Genomic DNA, 24,045 nt, shown 5'->3' with positions numbered 1-24,045 from the left:
GAAAGTCGATCATGATAAAACAACAACGTTACACAATTTATCACGAACACCGTTTAACACGTTATAGGTCCCTAGTTTGAACATGGCATTATGGAACATGCATTAATGACGTAGAATTTGACGGAGCCATTTATGGATGGTCCCTTACTCAATGCATGTTTGAGTTTTGCAACAAATATCACTATTAAATGGCATTCTATGTCATTCGTATGCAGACAGTTATACAGCAGAAATTCACTGGTTGGGTCACCACCTCGGCCCAACTAACGGATTCGATTCGTTAGTTTGGTCAACTTACAGAAGGCTAAAATTTGTTAGGGGGTATGCATATCCTTTTTTACGGTTAATAAGATTTAACAAAAAAACAATTTGGATTGAAGCAAGTTGCTGAAACTGAGAGAAACTGAGCAAAATTATGATGTGCTTAATATGCGTTTTTGTTTTATTCTGGAATTTCAAATGAAATCCAAATGTTTCGAACAAATAGGGGAAATGGCTCTAATGTTGGCCTATGGATCTAACATTGGGCCCATCGCTAAAAATCTGCTATTTATCAATTTTAACTCGATGAACGCGTGATTGGGATGGGACTTATAAATATTTTTAGTCGCTATTGAAAATTTTGTCGATTACTGAATTTATGTACGGGCCCAAATTAGGGGCATTTAGACCGACATTACATCCATTCCCCCTACCATATGTTTACATTCATTACACTGACTGCGCAGTTCAAAACGCATATGCTTACCCTAGGAGGAGTTTATGGTTGATTCCCAGACAACCAGCAATCATATACCAGCGTACAAATTGAATCGGAAATTGCTGCTGATAAAGTCGACATCGCATACAAGAATGAAATGCACCGTATAATGTTTAGGTTAAGTCGGAAATAATGCAAATTTTCAACCTATTGGCGATGATTCATTTTTATATCGTACCGTGTCAAAAATAAGCTCGGATGAAGTTGTAAGGTTTTAGAAACTGAAATTGTTATTACAGATTAGATCGTAAATTATTTTTAATCAAACTGATGAAAATTGGGTGTCAATTAACTCGCATATCGCTTCCCCAGATAATCAAAGATAGCATAAAAATGTGCACACTAGGTCGCATTTGAGTTTGCTTCAAGATAAGATCAATAAGACTATAACAGCATTGCATCTTGTTGCAATTCAAGTTGAAATTAACGCAAAACTACGATCAAAATCAAGAGATCGTTAATGGTTACACCTCTCTATTGCGTGTCATCAAAATATGCGACTATTTGTATAATAATAGATATGATTGTCATAGGATGTGGAGAAAGGTGCCGTGAAATCTAAACCAACTTAAGATTCAATCGTTAACATAATCTGATGCTTTTCATCAACATCGAAATCTTTCCAAGTCCAAGTAGGCTTTTTGAAGCTTATAATTTATCATTGATATAATCCTCTGTACTTACAAGTGCGTATACATATGGTGTAGTGGATTCAGTTCTGGTTTCTGGTTACAAAGGTAGACGTATGGAGACTAGCTGCTGGAATACCTTTTTTGTTTTATTTATATGGATGATCGTATTTCTGTTAAATTGATATCGGCAAAATTGTTACTGGAAATCCTATATGTATGTATATGGCCTCCACTTTGGAACGTACCCCCAAGTAGCACAATTCTGTCCCAAAAAGTTGCAGCAACTTGTTTATAGCTGAAATAAGTTTCCAAGACCAATTTATAACAAGGGTGCTACTAAGGACATAGCAAATCTGCGCATCTTACACGATTTGTTTGGTTAGTATATCACTGTGTATTTCCGGAACTATACGGAAGAAATGTTGACTGGGCTGTCAAATCTATTTTGACATGAGATTTTGACATCCAGATGCTTTTTAATTTGGCCATGGTCCAACTATCGAACAAGAACACCCCAACTTATGAGCCCCCAACGAACGAATTTCCGCTGATTTTGCAGGAGTATTTTTTAATCTTTATTAACGAGATTTTTAACCAAAGGCTAGTACATCTCCAGGCGATAGGAGCAGTTCCAATCTCTTTGCAACTTTCTATCATGAAATCTATACCACATTTTCTGAAGACGATGGTGATCTCGAATATTTTGGTTCCTTCCCAGAATTTTCTAGAGACATTAGTGTCAATCAAGTCAAAGTTCAGGATATTATGGAAACATTAGATAAGTTAAATATCTCCAATGGTGACCTGAATTTTTGAAGAACTTTACATTGGAGCTTACAGCTTACATTTGTATGTCGCTGGAATCCGACAACTTGCCCAAATCATGGAAAAACTCTTACCTAGTACATATTTTTTAAATTGTCAAAAAATCTGACGTACATAATTTCTAAGGAATATCCATTATTTCTTGCATGCGTAAAACCTGTTGAAACAATCATATATGAAAAATTGTTCAGTCAAGTCGAAAACAGATTTGCTAACATGCAACTTGGATTCTTCAAAGGACGTTCAACAAATACAAATTTAGTCGAATTCGACAATTATTCAAGCTCTCTTTACAGATTTCAACAAGGCATTTGATTGCATTAACAAAATTAAAAATCTGGAAATTAAGTCAGGTCATCTCAAACGACTCGAATCTTATCTAACCTTAACTATTGACATGTTCCAAGCTCAATAGGATTAAAAAAATTAAGACGCGACCTTCTCTGATTTGCATGAAACTTTATATAATTATATTTCATGGGAAATCATTCACAGTTTTGCAAAAATTCTTTGACATTAGGCATCTTTGATATTGTTCAATAAATTGTAGTATTAAAACGTCACTTCTGATCGAAATGACGTCTGACAAGTTGTTTGAAAAAGTAAAGTAAGTCTGGGAAAAATATACAATGTTATTTTGTTTTAGTAACATTGAGACAAATAATAAAACAAAACGGAAATATTTTTAATTTCTATATCAAATTATATTGTTTTGTATATTTTTCCCAAAAAGACTTTATTTTCCTCTTTAACATTGTCTCAGAGATCATTTCGATCAGTTACTTCTGCTATAGTTTTTGTGCTACAATTTAATGAAACATTTGAAAGATGACATTTAAAAAAAAAATCAACATCCAAAATGGGCCGAATTTTTGAAAAAAAAAATAACACACAATTATGCAAAGTTTTAAATAAATCGGAGATAGTCTAGTTTTTCTGATTCGTCATTTGGCGTGGAATTGTTCTAATCGTCAACAAACAGGGAAGGAATCAAATCTAACTCAAGTCACCTCAAGAATCCGCAAAGGCTCTCATCTAGGTTCTCTTATTTTTATATTATCACAGTGTTCATGACCCGTACACAATAAAAACATTACACATTGCTTATGTAAAGTCAATACGGAAATATTGTAGTGTTTTATTGGAGTGTAGTTTGGTCACCTTTATCAGTCATGCACGTGCTACAGAAGCAGTTATTATTGTCTGCACTTCGTAAAATAGATTGTACAAGATTTCCTCTTCCGTCATTTGAAGACCACTATTTAAAGCCCGAACATTAGAAGACCTCCGGGAATTTGCAATTGTCTCATTTGTAAACGATATACGTTTCGCATCGCATTGATTCATTATTACTTTTATCAAAACTTAATAATTACAGTCCATCTCGGCAACTACGAAATCGAAATATTTTCATTTCAAGCTACCATCGTACAAATTAAGCCAATTTTGGACCTTTAAATCAGATGATGGCAATTTATAATCAACAATGTGAAACTATTGACTTTATAATGACAAAAACCAAATTTGAAGCAATACTTCAATTTAATTCTTTCTTCTTCTTTGGAAAGGTTTCGTCAACAATTAATTTTCTTTGCTATTTGGCCTGGAATTGCTGCTCATAGCTTTCCTGACAACACTAGAATACAGAGAGGTACCGGCTGCATGAGGCAAATTTACTCATCGCTGAGTTCCTGCACTTTTGGCGATTATGAGTAAACAGAACTCAAATTTGGGTTGATCTCATTGGCCGTGTGGTAGTTTATTCTAGGTTTCCCCAGAAGTGCTACTGGCCTCCTCCTTTAGTTTCTATCGACAACATCTACGATTTAGTTAGTTTAGAAAAATTGAAAATTTACAACAAAACAATTCCAAATTATTGAAAATTTCACTTAGTTTTAAGCAACCAGTGTAGAGGGTTCTGCCCGGGAAATCCTGGGTCAAAAAACCCGGGATCAAAAAAATCTCTAATCCTAAGATTTTTGCAAAATTCCCGGGATTGCTGCAAAAACAATGTGGAATCGCACGAAAACAAGCTGCTGGAGCAATTTATCAATCTATAAAGATTGAATCAAGGCAGCACATAAGAAGCTTGGAGAAAATGCAGTTGTATTTTAAATATAATTTCTAGTTCAAACCCTTGTTAATGAAGCATCGAGATGCCAGTTAATAACGCCTAAAGTGCTTAAAGATGGTTTTGGACCGAATAAACGAAAGATGCACTATTAAATCAAATTGGTTTAACTTACGATATTGCATCATAACAACTAAACATCAAGTTCATCTTCTTAGTTACTTGATCTTTAACAATCCATGGACTGTTTCTACAACAATGAAACAATTGACTGGTTTGAGTTCGACAACAAATAAAAAAAAATATCAAAAACTGTCATCAGCTTCGCTCATTGAACTTCATCAATTTTCGACTTGCTGCGACTACTTAAACATAACCGATAAGTTTGTATCTATGGAGGTTTGACACACGGTTTGAAAATCGTGTTAACTGGTATCAAGCCAACAATTCCAACAAGAGAGTTTATTTTATCGGATTCCTCCAATTCATGTTCTACTATGACATTCTGTCGCTCACTGCTGCATTTGGGATCTGCGATCATCACGTCACGCCTTCTGGACAGAAGGTGAGGAGGTCATACGGTCCTTCAAATCCTCTCCCCAACCTACAACCGAATGATTAGACTCGCATCTGGAGCATTTGTCACAAGCCCTACACGCGCTATCATGGCTGAATCTGGTATGCTAACGTTTGATCTTCTGGTACTACAACCGTTAGCACGATTCGGCTTTTAGAGAAAGTTATTGACGCCTCCGATCTTCCAGTCGTTCAAAGAACATTTCAACTGTATACCGAAAAAACCAATTCAACTATTCCCAGAATCTGTCAACGCAATAGGATCACAGAACTCTCCAAGAATGCACCAAATCCTACGATCTTCTGGGACGGAGGGTTGGAGACCCCCCAGAAAAAGTATGGCCCATAGTACAGGATGTAATCAATCGACAACCTGGCGTTCAACAAGTCAATAGCTATCCTAACGGACTCAGCCAGCTGTCTTTATACTCTCGAGTCCGGTAGTTCTACATATCCATGGATTGAAAGTGTTGAAACGGCAGTTCACAAACAAAAACAAAAACGTCAAATTTTGCTGGATTCCTGGTCATGCTGGTATTCAAGGAAATATTGCTGCAAACCATCTAGCGGTGAAGCTAGAAATAACTAGTCACATGATGTCCTAATATCAGGCATGGACGCAATAAGAGAAGTCCAAAGCGTTATACGAGAACGATGGGACCAACTCTGGTTCAATTCGCGGGACGTTGAGCTCCGTGAGATAAAATCCGCTACAAGCCAATGGAAGGACAGCGTGAACCCCGCTGAACAACGGGTCCTAACCCGATTGAGAATAGGACATACGAGCTCACCCACAATTTCCTGATCAATAGAACAGACCAACCTGTAGCAATCAACGAAAGCACTGCTGAACCCGAGGAACAATACATTTTACCCAATTTGACGAATTCCGGACAGATTGAAGGAATGGTAAATAGTGTTTATACTAATAGCTATAACGATACGTTCGTTCAGAGCAAACCAATTTGTACAACTGACGCAGTTCTTACAACCTCCTCTAATCTAGAGTCATCAAGTGAAATTATAGTATATTGCCAAAACTTCAATCGCATGAGAAGTGCATTGAAAATTAACGAAATCCATAACAAATTGCAAAGTTTTGGTTGAGACGAATGTGTTGGAAGTGAGGAAGTATTCGTAAACAATTACAATGTATTCAGGGATGACCGTGATTTGCATTCGTCTGAAAAGAAGTCAGGAGGTGGACAAAATTTAATGCTGAAATCATCGCAGCTACGAAATTTAGAGAATTTGAACATGTATGGGTGAAAGTACATATGGCTGGTGAAACACACATATTTGGCTCTGTATATTCCACCCCCAACAATGCCCGTAAAGAAACATATGAACAGTTTTTTTTTAATATTGGCGAAGAAATTACAGCTAGTCTTCCGCCTGAAGTAAAAATTGATATTTATGGAGACTTCAACCAACGTAAAATTAACTTCATTCCAGACTCTGAAAATGATACTATCTTATTTCCAGTCGTTGCGGAAAATGAATCAATTATTTTTGACAAAACTGCTTGTTTAGGTCTTAACCAGATTAATCAATATTGACGAACATTAAGCAAGATTTCTGTGTAACCAATTCACCAAATCTATTATGGAAAATCGAAGCGTTTCACATAGCAATCGAATTTTCTTTACTTGTGCATGAATATAAAAGACCCTATGATTGAGTGCATGAATAGGTTTTTAATTATCATTCTGAAAATTAGGAAAATATTAAATTTAGATACTTGAAGATGATAATTTCAAATACCAGACTAGAGTGGTAATTTTTATACGATAGATGAAGAGATGAAAGTATAGAGTTGATAGTTCCGTTAGAGTACGGCAGTGTGAAAATTGTATTTAGAGAGTAGAAAGCGAGCAAGGACAACTTTTTAGGAAGGTACAAATCGGTTTGATCATCTCTCTTTACCAAACTCCCCCGTTGGAGAGGGATGGTGAGGGGTATTCCCCCCCACCCCGCCACCACTAGCAAAAAGAGATGATCGCCGACTCGCTAATGTACCGAAGATGTGTTTGAAACAGTTCTATTGATTGTACCGCACTCAAGTTGTTATATGAAGGAAGGCATCCGTCGTAGGTTTGGAAAATGCAGCTATTGTTACCTCTACCACGGTATATGCTCCTGTCATCGTCGACTTGATGATCTCTAAATACAATTTTCACACTGCCGTACTCTAACGGAACTATCAACTATATACTTTCATCTCCTCATCTATTGTATAAAAATTACCACTTTAGTCTGTTATTTAAAATTAGCATCTTCAACTATGTAAATCGATACCTTCACGCAGAAGTAACACAAACAAATATCCTGATGAATACCTGTATAAAGAGAGAGAAAGATTAGTGATTTCCATTTAATTCCACTACCTTATTTGCTTATCCTTGACAGATACGCGTATTTCGTCTACAATGTGCAGACTACTTCAGTGTCTTGTACTAATACTCGACTGTACATTGTAGACGAAATAAGCGTATCTGTCAAGGATAAGCAAATAAGGTAGTGGAATTAAATGGAAATGAATCTCTCTCTCTTTTTATACAAACAAATAGCTAAAGTATTAATAAATTGGCAAACAATTTTTAGGAATGAAGAAAATGTTGAAACTGCTGTTGACGTTTCTACAAAATATTATTTGAAATAATAGAATCTAGAATCTTCCTGCAAGCTTGGAAAAGCTCTTTTCTAGTGCCTATTTTTTAGGAAAGTGGCAAAAAAATCTGATATACATAAATACCGATGAATTGCTATTATTTTCTGCATTCCAAAGCTTTCGTCAATGAAAACATATTGTATTAATTCAAAATTAGAATCACTAACATGCAACATGATTTCTTCAAAGGACGATCAACTAATACCAATTTACTTGAATTCGTCAACTATTCTTTCATTGCAATAGATAATGGAAACCATGTAGAAGCACTCCATACCGATTTTAGCAAACCATTTGGTCGTTTTGATATACCCATGCTTCTTGTGAAATTACAAACAATAGGAATTGAAGCTGTATTTCTCAAATGGCTTGAGCCATATTTAACTAATCGCCAACAAATAGTTAGATTCAAAGGTGGAAAATCAAACCCTACATACATAAATTTATTTGTACAACATCACATTTAAGATAAGACATAATAAACAATAGTACGCCACAATACTCGGTTTGCGGCTGCCGCTCTCCATCCTCGGTCATGTCCAATGCTCGCTAGATCATGCTCTACCTGGTCCGCCCATCGTGCTCTCTGCGCTCCACGCGTTCTTGTGCCAACCGGATCAGTAGCGAACACCAACTTTGCAGGGTTGTTGTCCGGCATTCTTGCAACATGCCCTACCCACCGCATCCTTCTGGCTTTGGCCACCTTCTGGATGCTGGGTTCGCCGTAGAGTGCAGCGAGCTCGTGGTTCATTCTTCGCCGCTACTCACCGTTCTCCTGCACACCGCCGAAGATCGTCCTTAGCACACGTCGCTCGAAAACTCCGAGTGCTTGCAGGTCCTCCTCGAGCATAGTCCATGTCTCGTGTCCATAGAGGACCACCGGTCTTATTAGCGTTCTGTACATATGGTACATTTGGTGCGGGGGTGAATCTTTTTTGACCGTAGTTTCTTCTGGAGCCCGTAGTAGGCTAGGCACTGATGATGCGCCTTTGTATTTCACGACTCACATTGTTGTCAGCCGTCAGTAAGGATCCAAGGTAAACGAATTCCTCCACTACCTCGAAAGTATCCCCGTCTATCGTGACATTACTTCCTAGACGAATCCTGTCATGTTCGGTTCCGCCTACTAGCATGTACTTTGTTTTGACGCACTCACCACCAGTCCGACCTTTGCTGCTTCGTGTTTCAGGCGGGTGTATAGTTCTGCCACCGTTCCAAATGTTCTTGCGATAATGTCCATGTCGTCCGCAAAGCACACAAATTGACCGGATTTCGTGAAAATCGTACCCCGGCTGTTGAGTCCGGCTCGTCGCATTACACCTTCTAGAGCGATGTTGAAGAGCAGGCATGAGAGTCCGTCACCTTGTCGCAGTCCCCGGCCAGATCCGAATGAACTGGATAGTTCACCCGAAACCCTTACGCAGTTTTGCACACCGTCCATCGTTGCTTTGATCAGTCTGATCAGCTTCCCAGGAAAGCCGTTCTCGTCCATGATTTTCCATAGCTCTGTGCGGTCGATACTGTCGTATGCCGCCTCGATGAACAAATGATGCGTTGGGACCTGGTATTCACGGCATTTCTGGAGGATTTGCCGTACGGTGAAGATCTGGTCCGTTGTCGATCGGCCGTCAATGAAGCCGGCTTGATAACTTCCCACGAACTCGGTCATTTTAGGTGATAGACGACGGAAGATGATCTGGGATAGCACTTTGTAGGCGGCATTCTAAATGGTGATCGCTCTGAAGTTCTCACATTCCAAATGGTCGCCTTTCTTGTGAATGGGGCAGATTACCCCCTCCTTCCACTCCTCCGGTAGCTGTTCTGTTTCCCGGATCCTGACTATCATCCGGTGCAGGCAGGTGGCCAACTTTTCTGGGCCCATCTTGATGAGTTTGGCTGCGATACCATCCTTACCAGCTGCTTTGTTGTTTTTGAGCTGCTGAATGGAGTCCTTAACTTCCCTCAGCGTGGGAGTTGGGTCAGTTCTGTCCTCTGCTGCACTGACGTAGTCGTTTCCTCCATTGCGCTGGTCTCCCGTGTCTACGTTCTCCTCGCCATTCAGGTGCGAATCGAAGTGCTGCTTCCACCTTTCAATCACCTCACGTCCGTCCGTCAAGAGGCTCCCGTCCTTATCCTTGCACATTTCGGCTCGCGGCACGAAGCCGTTGCGGGATGCGTTGAGCGTCTGGTAGAACTTCCGTGTTTCTTTGGAACAGCACAGCAGTTCCATTTCCTCGCACTCCGCTACTTCCAGGCGGCGTTTTTTCTCCCGAAAGATGCGGATCTGCTGTTTCCGCTTCTGTTTATACCGTTCCACGTTCTGTCGGGTTCCATGCTGCAGCATTACCGCCCGCGCTGCGTTCTTCTCCTCCAAAATCGCTCTGCACTCCTCGTCGAACCATTCATTCCGTCGACTTCTTTCCATGTACCCAATGGTGCTCTCGGCTGCGTCGGTGATGACTGCTTTTACTGTACTCCAGCAGTCCTCTAGAGGGGGCACATCAAGCTCGCCCTCCTCTGGCAACGCTGCCTCGAGATTCTGCGCGTATGCTAAGGTGACATCCGGTTGCTTCAGTCGCTCTAGGTTGTACCGTGGCGGGCGTCGGTACCGTACATTGTTGATGACGGAAAGTTTTGGGCGCAGTTTGACCATCACCAGGTAGTGGTCAGAGTCGATGTTAGCGCCACGATTGGTCCAGACGTCGATAATGTCGGAGAAGTGCCGTCCATCAATCAGAACGTGGTCGATTTGCGATTCCGTCTGCTATGGAGATCTCCAGGTGTAACGATAGGGGAGGTGGTGTTGGAAGAAGGTGCTACGTATGGCCATGTTCTTGGAGGCGGCGAAATCGATGAATCGGAGGCCGTTCCCGTTCGTCAGCTGGTGGGCGCTGAACTTTCCAATCGTCGGTCTGAATTCCTCCTCCTGGCCTACCTGAGCGTTTAGGTCTCCTATGATGATCTTGACGTCGTGGCTTGGGCAGCGATCGTACTCGCGTTAAAGCTGCGCGTAAAATGCGTCCTTGTCATCCAGTGCTTCCGGAGTGAGGGCTGTGCACGTTGATTATGCTAAAGTTGAAGAATTGGCCCTTGATCCTCAACCTGCACATTCTTTCGTCGATCGGCCACCAACCGATCACGCGCTTCTGCATTTCGCCCATCACGATGAAAGCTGTGCCTAGCTCGCGTGTGTTGCCGCAACTCTGGTAGATGGTATGATTACCTCTGAACGTTCGCACCATGGATTGGCGAGTATTCGGGTGCTCCCGATGAAATTGAGAGATCGACAGTTCCACGTGCCGAGTTTCCAATCGCAAGTCCTATTTAGTCGCTGGGGTTGTTGCTGTTGGTCTCGGTTCGTATTCCTCTGTTGCTGATTTTTCGTTGCAATGCTTTTTTACGGCTGGCTCGCAGGGCCTGACACCAACCCCCTAACTTTCCGGAGGACTAGGGTGCACAGTTGTGCTTAGAGTCCTTCACTCGCACTCGGACGTAGATCAGCCGCCTCTAACATGGGAACAGACGCTGTTGTGAGCCGCTCCTCCTGGAGAACAGACGCTCAGGCTTGCCGAAGCAAACTCCCCCTTCCCTTTCAGCCTATGACCAAAGTTCCCACCGGGGTTGGTTACCCGATCTTTCCTAAGGTTGCTCACAGTTCCCGGCCGGTACCACGGGGAGGTAGGGATAGGAGTTGCTGGGAAGAGGCTAGTGATCTCAATGGGATCTGTATTGCGCATTACCCAGCATTAACCGACCGAAAAATCAAACTATTACTGTTATTTCTAGAGTCAACCCTAATCAAACCGTATGACTGTTATTTCTAGAGTCCCCCAAGGTTAGCATCTAGGCCCTCTTTTGATTATTTTATACGTAAACGGAAACTCTTTTATTCCTTAAAGCGAGGAAGTTTTAATTAATGCGGATGACATGAAGCTCTTTCTAGAAAAAAGAAACAAAGAAGATATATAGACCTACCAAAATGAAATAAGCTTATGCTAGGTTTGCCCCGTAACGTGGGTAGATCACCTTTTCGTGGTACGTTACGGGATGTAAGATCTACCACCGATTCCTAGTCCTGACTACTTCAAACTAGAGGAACAGGATTTTTCAGTAATCCAAGGAACACATCTTAGTCCTTGTTACTTTTTATGCCTTGTTGATAGTGACAAGACTCGGCTTTGTCTACCGAGGATGATCTTGAAACAAGGAAAAAAATGAGTTAGTTGTCTTCATCTATGTGATTCCTAATCTTCTATTCGTTGTTCCCTAGCTTGAAGTGGTTAAGACTAGGGTTCTGATGCATGGTCGTTATCGGTGTCATACCTTAATTTTGTTGCTAAGGAATCCAATTTTGACTGACAAAGGGGCGCGCCTTTGTAGGGTGTTTCAACACTCCGAATGGTATAAATAGCGGGACCTTTGGAAACCAGGCGGTAGAAAATTGTGAACGAGTTAGGATTTAGAAGTAATAGTTGATTCAAAACTATTATTATTATTTAGCTTTATTAAGGAGGCTTTCAGCCTTGGGCTGGTTCGCCTCCACGATTCAAAACTAGCATTGACTGATCATTATAATACAATTATCAACAAAGCAACTTCCATGAACCGTATGTAATAAAATCACTATACATTTCATATGTAAGATCAATACTTGGTTGGACAAGATTTCCTCTCCCATCTTATGATGCACGCTGCATGCTCATCAACATTCAAACATTAAAAGCGCGTCGTGAATTTGCAATGGTTTCGTTTGTGAACGATATCGTATCGCATCGGATTGACTCAGTAGAACTGTTATCAAAGCTTAATTTTTACATACCTTCTCGGCAACTTCGAACTCGAAATAAATTTACTACAAATTATGCCAAATTTGGTTCACTAAATCAAAGTATGATTGCCCTTGAGATCGTGGCAATTTATTTTGAAAAATGTGTACATTTCATTGTAAGACGGGCAAATTACGTATAAATTGTTTGACCAATTTTGTTAGTTGTTGGTTGTGACCGATTACGTTCCAGATTGAGATCAGTTTATTAAAAAATAAATATCGCTAGAAGCTGTGAAGATTTTTGTAAGGAATTTCTCAATTTCAATTTCTCTATCGTTTGGAAATAAGAGAATTTTGATATAAATTGTATAGTAATTTTAAAAGTGAACTCATTAGAGAATCTCTTTGAAATATCATAAATAACTTTAAAAATCAATCAATAAGTTTCCGAGTGTTTAAATATTGTCCAGATTTTTTCTTGAATTTATAAAAATCTGAAAATCATTGATGGTTTGCTTTCCGTCGATATTGTTTTCCTCTACCGATGCTAGGGAAGCAGCAGCTTCCACACCAGGACCCTACCTATCGACCCATCAACTCATAGACCAGGGACCAACAGCTTTACCTCCCCAGCGTGATCAGAGATGTTATCCCTCAGAACATCCCGGCGGCGCTGACTGGGATTGAACCCGGGCCTGCTGCTGGGGTGAGAGGTAATCACGCTTACCACTACACCACCGGCATCGCTAAACCCGTTTAATGATGAAAAATATAATTTATCGATTTTATCGAATCTTTACCAACAACAGTCATTTGAATTTTAACCGAGTTTTTCAGTAATTCAAAAACCCAGTAAAATTCTAATCAGATTGAAGTTGAAAGACTAAGGAATTGTTGGAATTCGTACAGCAAAGTGTTTTGGCGAGAAAATGTAGTAAGATTCAAAGGTCAAATCAAATTGCACGTGTATGTTCGAATCAAAACTAGAGTTAGTGCACCGGTTCTCGATAAATTATTCACATGTGTCCCACATTTTTCGGAATCATGAACTCCGCGGAAAGGTTGTCTATTTCACCTTCCTGCTAAAGACTTTATTGTTTTGTTACTGTAATGTTCAAGTTCAACATTTTTTACTGCACACTTGACGATGGCTTTCTTCGTGTGTACAACATTCGACTTTTCATAGTGTTCCGGAGTGCCTTGCTGCATCGCACAGCAATTGTCGGTTGTCGGTCTACTTAAAAATTCCGTTTCTTGTTTTGGGAAATGCTCGAGCAGCTACCAATTACGGAGCTCGATTTCAGCATATACTCTCCGGGCAATTTTTGCATTAGCCATCCGTAAATATTGTTTATCGTCGTAGTTATTGTCGTACGCTCAGCAAATGCAAGGTGGCGTTAAACGGAATGGAGTTTCCCACGTAATTTCATGGGACGCGGGAAATATTTGTGCAACCGGCCCGAGTGGAGAGTGCAGCTGCTTAAAAGCGCGAAAAGCGAAATTAGGTCTCTCCAACTTCAGAAGCGCTTAATTGTCGCTCTTCATTATCTTAAATGAAGCATTTCGTGGCAGATATACATTTTTCATTTGCAACTTAATTGTACAGATTTATAATTTGGGTGGCGAAATTTAATAGGATGATCTACAACGACGTCTGACGCCTTTCACATTGGTGCACCGATTCAGAGATAATTCAGCTTAAAGATTTCCAATTCCCACTTTTTATCGCGCACAGAGGTAATGTTGATTTGTTCCCATCAGCTAGACATTTCAGTGCACAATCAGAGCTGGTGTCAGTCTGGATCTTTGTTTGGCCAGCGCAAATGACCTCTTGATATCGCTGTTGCTGGTAATGGGTTGGAACGCTGCTGGCTGCTGCGGTCGAGGGTCCCACGAATCGCTCCGCATCAAGATGATGATCTTCTTTTCTTCTCTCAAGATGACGCAAGAAAGGCGTATGACCGCGCGACCACGACAGTGAACGTGAAGACTAATGGGTCTATTATTTACACTACTTCTTTTGATATCTCCGGTGGTAGGGAAAGATGCGACTGTAATTACAGGACGGATCAGTCGGTCCTCACAGGATCGTTCCGCAGCGGTTAGTGACGGTGGTGTATTTATTTTCACTCAGCTGATTTTTCTTCGTTCGAGTTGTAGGTTGGTTCGTGCTGTTTTTTGTTCGCCGGATGCCTGGGTGTCGGCCGAGAATGAAAGGTATTTTGCGTCAAGATTAACCTTGAAAAGAAGAAGCGTTCTCCCGGGAAGACGTTGGATCGTGATGACTCTCTTACGCGAGTAATTGAATGCCGGGGTCATAAAGGATGTATGTTGTTGCAATAGTAGTGTTCTCTGAAGCTTCAGATGGTAGGTGGAGAATTTTATGACTCATAAATTTGTAGTTTCTATGAAAATTGAAAAGTAATTGGTTCTTATGAAATTATTTTTATATTTGAGATCGTAAACATTTGCAGACAGCTAACGAGTCATTTTCTTGGCGTGTATGTGGAATGATTTTTTGGACGCCTTTTCGGATTCGTACAATTAGGCTAGTTGACTATTGAATTTTATCTAATCTAAAGAAGATTCATCTAAATTTTACCGCCCAAGCAACACTTTTGGTTTCATGAGGGTTCTGTACACCATGTCTTGCAATGTTACTTGGGCGTCTTTATCTGGCTTTTGAAATGTGATTGGATCAAGTGCAAACGTGAAGTTAAAGGCATTTTAATATTTTAAATGTTCTTGAAATGTATGTGATTGATTTATAGATTTCACACGAGGATGATTTTCATGGACATGAACTATAACCCATATTCAATTAATTTTTAGCATTCAATGTGCTTGGTTCTTTGATTTTATACATTTAATTGAATTCCAACCATTATGTCAACCTTACATAACGTTTGTTCATTGGCGTCGCTAAAACCTCTTCATATTGAAAGTTAAGAATTAATAAGCATTATTTACAACCATTGATTGTCACTATTTGTTGCTGAATGATGAGTAGATTTCCTTTTTCACTGGTTCGAACGTAGTATGTCAGAAGAGCTTGAATGTTTATATTATTTATGATCCGAGATTTATTTTCACAAAGCCTTTAACTGTGAATTATCTGATGCGTTCAGAGTCCACAGAAAAACGTTTGGAATTTGAGACAGAGCCTGAAGGTATTCAAAAGTTGAAACAATACTGCATTTTTTTTTTGGATTTTGAAACAATTTAAGATTGTCTAATGTATTAGTGACAGAATCAAAACACTGTTATTTTCTTTCTTTTGACGTTTGGATCCGTTCTTTTTTCTCATTTGTTTAAGAACTTTTTAACGGGTGTAATAAGAGTGGCCCACAAAAATAATAGTTCTAATTTGTGCCATTAGGTGAGAAAACCACTCTCTGAAAATTTCAGTTACGCGAGCTGGTGCTTTTAGTATGTAATTTTGTATGGGGAATTTGGATAAAATACATGACAAAATGACACTCATACAATCTATCGATCATAAAAAAGTTTTCTTATTCTCGATTTGATTCATATTTTCAAAACTTGTAGTTCAGCTTATGAGTAACAACTTTGCTGAATATTGTATCTTAACTCAGTCAGTTTTATTGAGATATTCGCTTTTGAATGTGTATGACCATTTTGTATATAAAAATTTCAACCAAATCTCCTATATGAACATTAAGCCAAAAGCGCCAGCCCGTGTAACGTCAAAAAGAGCTGAAACATTCAGAGAGTGGTTATCGGATGTTGGCCAGTGGAAAATATGAACTTTTATTTTTAGTGGCAATCGTTGCATAATCTGCCTGTATTTTGTTGCAATATACAAGCAGAATGCTTATAATTAATTAAAATCTTCATAAAACTAACTTGAATCGTGATGCTGTCTTGAGCAAAGGTGTTCCTTATAGTTTAAGCTAAGTGTGCTGAAATTCTGAGCATAATCGTGTTTGCTGATCCAGTTCTATGCACGAAAGAGTGTAGGAATGTTATTTCTCCATACATTTCAACCAATATCCCCATATGCACTTTAAATCAAAAGCGCCAGCTCGGGTTGGCCCGTTGAAAAAAATGATACAAAATTTCCCCCATATAAATGTGGGCCAGTCTAGTGTGTCATTCAGGTCCGCTGAGAAATTGATGCAGTATATTACAGTTAGTGCTATTTAAATTAGATCCAATCATCCAATTGCTTCTACAAATTTTAATACTGTCTGTGCGATATCTGCATCATATGATAATGCTTCTCTTTAATTTTCTGGGATTCCTTATTTCCTTTGCTCTCTACTCAATTCAATACAGTCTACAAAAATGTGTCCTGCAATACCTTGTTAACATTAAATGTATTGCAGAACTGACATTAAGGTGGATTGTTTTTATCCAGCAGATACTTGTGCGTTAGGAGTGTATGTCCAATCGTGACTTGACTACATTCTTCTTCCTTATCTATCCTGTCGCATAGATATAGCCTGCCATTTCAAGATCGTTTTATATTTTATCAACAGTTTGATTTCCTTGAAGTTCAGGCCTTTTTTGACTCTTTGTCCGCCTTCTCATTCCCAAGTATACCTATGTGGCTGCCCAAGCAACAATTTGGGTTTTGCTAGGGTTCTGTGGCCCATGATTTAGTCTTGTAGAATACTTAAAAACCATAATAAAACTTGTAATGTTACTTGGGTGGGCAACCTACAATACAGGGCTAAAGGGCGAACACGAAATTATTGCGACACCGAAAATGACATGCCAATTTTCTTATAATGTTTAGAATCAAACCAAAATTTTAGGGTAGTTTTATACATATATTTACTTTAAAAATCAAAAGAAAAGTTAATCGATGGAGCCTTGAGTGTAAAATTGAACGCATTTTCGCTTGATGCCCTCCATCAAAGTCTTTACAGTGTCATCCGGTACCAGTTTCTCAGTTTTTTTTTTCCATTTTCTTAACATGTCCTTCTCGTCTTTGACTGTCTTCTTGCTCTTCCGAAGTTCCCGCTTCATTATTGCCCAGTACTGCTCCACCGGGCGCAGCTCCGGACAGTTTGGCGGATTCATGTCCTTTGGAACAAAATGGACATAATTGGCCTCATACCACTCCAGGACACTTTTAGAATAGTGGCATGATGCCAAATCTGGCCAAAATAGCGGAGCTTCGTCGTGCTGCTGCAAGAACGGCAAAAGCCGCTTCTCGAGGCACTCATATTTGTAGATCTCGCCATTTACTGTGCCCTTTGTCACGAAAGGCTCACTCCTCAGTCCGCAAGAGCAGATGGCCTGCCAAATGAGATATTTGGAGGCGAACTTCGACATTTTCTTCTTCTTAAATTTGTCGTCCACATCGAACTTGCTCTTGCCGGTGAAAAACTCCAACCCCGGAATTTGCTTAAAATCGGCTTTTATATACGTTTCGTCGTCCATCACACAGCAGCCATATTTTGTCAGCATCTTCTCGTAGAGCTTCCGTGCCCGAGTTTTGGCCGTCGATTGTTGCCGCTCATCGCGGTTTGGAAAGTTCTGTACCTTGTATGTATGTAGTCCAGCTCTCTTCTTTGCATTCTGGACGTAGCTCTGCGACATGCCGATCTTTTTAGCCAAATCACGGCTTGAGACGTTGGGATTTGCTTTAATCATCCGCTTCACCTTTCCCTCCGTCTTTTTGTTCTCCGGTCCCGGTTTTCTTCAGCTCCTTTGCCGTGGTCCAACGTGAACCGCTCCTGGAACCGCTTCAACACTCTGGAGACGGTTGAATGGTGAATGTTCAACATTTTTCCCAACTGCCGGTGCGACAGGTCAGGAAATTCCAGGTGTTTGGAAAGAATTTGTTCTCTCAACTCGCGTTGGTTCACCTCCATTTTCGTTGAATCGAAAAACACGAGTTTGACAGCATGTACACAATACACATCAATGAGAAAGTGTGCAAAATTTGGTTGATTTTTACCCAATGGTAAAAAAGTTATGCCCTGTTGAATGTGTCGCAATTATTTCGTGTTCGCCCTTTATGCAGATTCATTATATCATCCTTCCATCGACTGTCGATTTTCCTTCTGTCCATAGCCGTTACTCTCCTCAACGAATCTGTAAATATGATATAGTCTCAAACTCCTTGTTGATTGGTCACACAGGTTAATGCTTCTTTGATGGTGTTTCCTGCTGTATCCACATCTTACATCTTTCTTTGAGCCGTCCTTATAGATCGCTGTATGTACTTCGCATTTAGTACTTTTTAGTTCTCGAAATAACCTTTGTAACTCTACACTGTAAACTGTAGACTTTTGTCATGTAAAATTTTCCAGGGAGCACATAGTGGGTGAGTAAAAGTGAATATTTAAAGGTTTCGGACTACCTCGTTTCCTCTTGTTACTGCATTATTTGTCCTTGAAGGTGTTTCTGAACCTCAAATATCGCCAGAACTGCACACTAAGAAATTACTAATTTTATACGTGACGCAATCCATATTTGGCATAAAAGAAGAGACGTAAACAAACATGTCATGTAATATTAAGTGCTCCGAGAGTGAAAAGTTCGTTGCTCGACGAAAAGTACGTTTGATTGAGCTATATTTCGCGTCTGTTATGACTCAAATTGATGTCAAAATTGACGCTCGTATATGTCACTCTCAGAGCACCTAAATTTACATGATTTTTTCTAAGTGTGTATCATCACTGTCGCTTAGACTTGAACAACTATTGTAGGAATCTCTTTCATCGATAACTGGTTACTTTCAACCTCTACTTTTCGAGCGGAAAAAATGCTGTCTTTTGATCCATCAGAGTACGTAAGCTAGGGGTACCTGTTTGCGCTTGCAAGCTAGAAATAGTGCTCGTCCTGAATGCTCCAACTAGAGCTCTGAGCCAGTAAATGAATGGTTTCTGGTGTCTTCAACGCTGCATTATCCATTCCAGAAATCACGGGACGTCCAGAAATCCAGAGCGTTGAGTAATTTTTCAAGAACAGTCGCCCAATACAATTTCAGCAAAGAACTTCTATCTCCTCCCCATGATATGGATGCATTGCTTCTGATGAAGTTGATTCTTTGTTGACATACTGTTCTTAATTGATCTGTTCTGGGACCTGAGAGTTACATATACGAGCGTCAATTTTGACATAAATTTGAGTCATAACAGACGCGAAATATAGCTCAATCAAACGTACTTTTCTTCGAACAACGAACTTTTCAGTCTTGGAGCACTTAATATTACATGACATGTTTGTTTACGTCTCATCTTTTATGTCAAAGACGGATTATGTCACGTGTAAATAGTTATTTCTAAGTGTGTACTTAAGGTAAAACAAATAATATAGCTTTATTTGGATTTTGGTTGAGACTGAAAAACTAGTAAATTTATCTTTATTTTAGATGTATTCAACCTCGAGACTGAAACATCATTTCCAACACAGCAATTCACAATCGATCAGAACTAATACACAGATATCACATCAAAGTGGATGAACTTCAATCGTGTCAAAAATATGATGTAATAGAATGTAGAATCGGAACCTACCTAACTATTAATAACCAAAGATTTAAGTAAAGTAAAGGAGAAAATCTATTCTAATCCACTTTCGAATTTCAGATGGCCCTCGGCCTAAATCAAATTTGAAATAGATTTTTATGGTTCTGCATAGATACATGGCAAAATCTATGTTCTAACCTTGTATCGAAATAAGTTTGAAAATAATTAAAAAATGATAAATTTTAGATAGTAGAGAACCACTAGGACCAAAACTGGCACACTTACTCTAGAATGTAAGTTCACAGTCCAAGAAAAATTTAAATGTTTCCGAATGTTTGAAAACATTTTTTGATCTTGAACATGGCATGGCACAATACAATCTGACATATTTTGTTCAGGATTGCATATCCGGAAAAAATTAAATGCTATTTAATGGACTTGAACTGGAAAAGTATTCGAGGCTCTGCGAAATGATCTTTTTATCGATGTTTGGACAAATACTAAGGCTATGGAGCTTCAATTTTTTTTCAAATTGCTGGTCCCTGATAAAATGTCTAGAACTTGAAAATTTTCCTGCAAATCCAGAATATTGGGACCAGAATTTGTTTAGAAACATCAGAAAATGTGCCCATGACTAGACTAGACTAAGAAGATCACAGGCAAGGGAAAACAGTAGTTTGATAACTATAATCGGAGTTGTAAAACAAAATTGATAATCTTTATTTAATATAAATGCTATACTCGATTTTTGTGAATGAGGCCGGACTGATTCTCCCAACTGGTTGTCGATCGTTCTACGCGGATGATGTGAAGATCTATGTGATTGTTCGTAGCTTCGCCGATTGCTTGCGGCTTCAGCACCTAATCGATACTTTCAAAGAGTGGTGCTCAAGAAACTATCTCACGTTGAATGTACAAAAATGTAACATTATCTCATTTCATCGCAAGCTGAAACCAGTGGTATTCAACTATACGATAAATCACCAACTTCTGCAACGTGTGGACAATGTTCGTGACCTAGGAATCACGCTGGACTGCGCCTTACCATTCAAGCTTCATTACTCGGGCATCGTTGCCTGTTAGCTACTCGGGTTAATTTTCAAGATCGCTAACGAGTTTCGTGATCCTGCCTGTCTAAAAGCTCTATACTGCTCTCTAGTGCGATCGATCTTGGAATTCAGCCCGTATCAAGCAGTTTGGATAGCGAGGATTGAATCTGTTCAAAGGAAATTTGTTCGGGATGCCTTTCGTCACCTTCCTTCGAATGACCCTGTGAACCTTCCGCCGTACGAAAATCGTTGTCAACTCCTGGGTCTTGAAACACTAGAACATAGGCGGACGATTTGTCAGGCCGTGTTCGCAGCGAAAGTACTTATTGGTGATATCGACTCTCCAGGAATCTTGACTGAATTTGAAATCTACGCACCCGAAAGAGTTCTTCGGTCGAGGAGTTTCCTGCATCTTGGACCTCGTGCTGCGAACAACAGCTTGCATGACCCAATACGGTTCATGTCTGGGCGTTTCAATGAGTTTTACGAGTTTTTCGACTTTAACTGTGCAGCGAAAACCTTTCGTCACCGTATTCAACGCAGACTCTTGAGAAGGACGAGGACTTCTACCTGATTCACGGACAACTCTCTGCCATAGGAGGATAACTTTTTTATGCTATAGACTTGATTAATGTTCGTTGTAATTGTATTGTATTATTGTGATTCATGTATTTCGAAAAGATATGGGGTTTTTACGCCTTTTCTAGGCTTTTCCCCATCAGGCTTAATTAATACACGTTAAGTCCGATGAAGAAAAACAAATAAAATAAATAAAATAAATAATTTTAAATAAAGTGTTTCCGCCTGTCTGTTCACAAGTCTTCTTGTCGGACATAACACGCTGATTTTTAATTAATCTTTTTAACGATAATTTGCTGCTCAACTAAGCTGTTGGGAAAACCCTTTACCCGCAACATTGGTCAAAAAACGTGACTCTAGTCACTTTTGGGTGAAAAAAGTAACTTTTTAGCGGCTGAGTTGAAAATAGTGACCCAGCCACTAAAAAGTGACCTGCTACCAGCCCTGAGGTCATAATCCATTTTTAACGCATTCAATCGCTACCACATCGTACAAATAAGGTTCCCATTTCACCTGTGTATACAATGCCTTGGTGGCTCATACCGTAGTAGGCTGTGTATAAAAGAAAATAATTTACTTAGTTTGACAGTTGCACCATGACGAAGTGGCAGCGTATTCGTGATTTGTCGCACGCGCAAATGTCGCAAAAAGACATTGCAATCGCCGTGGAAGTGTCCCGGTGGACCGTCAAAAGGGTTTTGGACCGAGAAAAGAAAGGACAACTATCCGCGAAAGTGGCCACAGGTTATCCGAGGTCAGCTCGGGTTCCGAGGGTTATCGCTGCTATCAAAAGGAAGATTCGGGTGAATCCAGTGCGTTCAATAAGGAAAATGGCAAAGAAACACGGGATCAGTGACTTTACGGCACGGAAGATCGTAAAGAAAGATTGCGGGGCAAAGTCGAGGGCACGGAAAAAACTCACATGATTACCAACCGCATCCGGGAGCTACGAGTCGAACGATGCAAGAAAATCTTGAACTTCCTTAAGCGAAAAAATCCGGTAATCCTGTTCACCTACAAGAGCATGTTTACCGTCGATTCCGTATCAAATTCCAGAACCGACCGGTATATTAGTTCTCTTCCGGTAAAAGACGTGGCCGACGAGCACAAGAACGTGTATCTGACCAAGCATCCTGCTAGCGTTATGGTGTTTGGATTGGTGGCTTCCGATGGCAAAAAATGAACCCGGTGTTCATTCCAGAAGGCGACAAGGTCAACACGAAGGTCTACATCGGGATTTTAAGTAAGTATGTTCTTCCGTGGATCAAAAAACAGTACGGTCCGAAGCCAAATGTTGTATTTCAACAAGATGGGGCTCCGTACCACACCTTGAACCGCACTCAGAAGTAGTTGCTGGAACAATTTTGACATTGCTCAATTGTTCAAACATTATCACGCATACGGTAGGTAGTGAATGGTTTTCGCATTCTTTCAATGTCTCGCCTGCTACTTTAGAGCAACTACTGTAAAATCTTAATCAATGGAAATAAAAAGTCATGTTTTACTACTACTCGCTGCTGTTACGTTTTGCTGCTGTCAGTTCCGAGTTAATTCGTCGATTTATATTCGTTTAATTACCTGTCAGTGGTTTTCGAGCTAGAGAATGATTTTCCCCGTGTCTGGTGCTTGGTGGAAATTTGCTCAATTGGTTTGTATTTATTTTTCTTTCGAAATGTTCCTTCTAGAGCTTGGTATGGTAGATAAATATTTTGAAATTTGTAGGTTAGATTGTTTAATGCAAGATGATTTTTTTTTATCGTGGTGTCTTTAATTTTCTGAGTGGCAGTCTGACTACAAACACAATCATTAATCAAGCAATGATGCACTTTTTTCTGATGAATTTATCACTCAAAACCCATGTTTATAATGTTTACATAACATTGTGTTGCAATTTCCCTTTCAAACTCAGGTCTCGTACCGTTGAATTACTCGTTCAGCAGTTTCCGTTTCCACCGTACTGTTCTTACGATTGTTCTACTTACTCAGTAAAATTGCAAAACATGTGCAATTGTTGAATAATATTCCCGTTTGTTCATGAAACCAACTTTTTCATGCTGCTTCAGATGCCAACAGATGAGATAATGCATCATTTGCATGCATGTTTTGCTGGATATCCTAGGTCAGGAATCCAGCTTCGATACAGCGCGTGTTTGGTCGCTGTTCGGAAACCGTTTTGCATTATTTTTATTATTTTATTGTTCATCCATTAGAGTTCAGCAAAACAGCAAACCGATGATCAATTACCGGAATTTATTGGAGATCTGCTGTTTCCCTTCTCCAACCCAAGCATTCCGTCTCCCTTCTTATACTAGCACAAAATAGTTTCTTCCTGTGGAACGTCTTCCCAAACAAGTTAATTGAAATCGTGTTTGAAACTCAATACCACTGCTAATTGCCCTCCCCGAACATTACCCTTCGAATTCACCGGAGCGCTGCTAGTTTCAAGCTCACTATCATATTTCTACCCTGGATCACCTATTTAGCTAGCCATCTCCTTAAGAACTCTTGCTTTCCCAACCAAACAGTCGAACCATCACTTGAAATCGGCACAAGTCTGGCACAATTCCAAATCGCAAGCCGGCCGGCCCCGGCCGGTTGCAGTCTTCTTTTCCTTTAACAGTTTATTTATTTGTTTTTGCTTGAGTGATTTCCCTCCGCAGAGTATT

General features: G+C 39.9%; 1 protein-coding gene across 1 annotated transcript in view; it reads left to right on the top strand.

Moving 5' to 3' along the window:
- Positions 1-24,045, top strand: part of ImpE1 (Ecdysone-inducible gene E1) — a 186,044-nt gene that overhangs the window by 1,468 nt on the left and 160,531 nt on the right. The gene's annotated exons all lie outside the window — the stretch shown is intronic.

The sequence above is a fragment of the Ochlerotatus camptorhynchus genome, unplaced genomic scaffold, assembly GCF_037179485.1.
Source record: "Ochlerotatus camptorhynchus isolate MF236.1 unplaced genomic scaffold, CSIRO-AGI_Acam_v1.1 ptg000196l, whole genome shotgun sequence".
Taxonomy (NCBI): Eukaryota; Metazoa; Arthropoda; class Insecta; order Diptera; family Culicidae; genus Ochlerotatus; species Ochlerotatus camptorhynchus.
The sequence above is the reverse complement of the archived record's forward strand: the minus strand, read 5'-3'. Positions and strand labels throughout refer to the sequence as shown.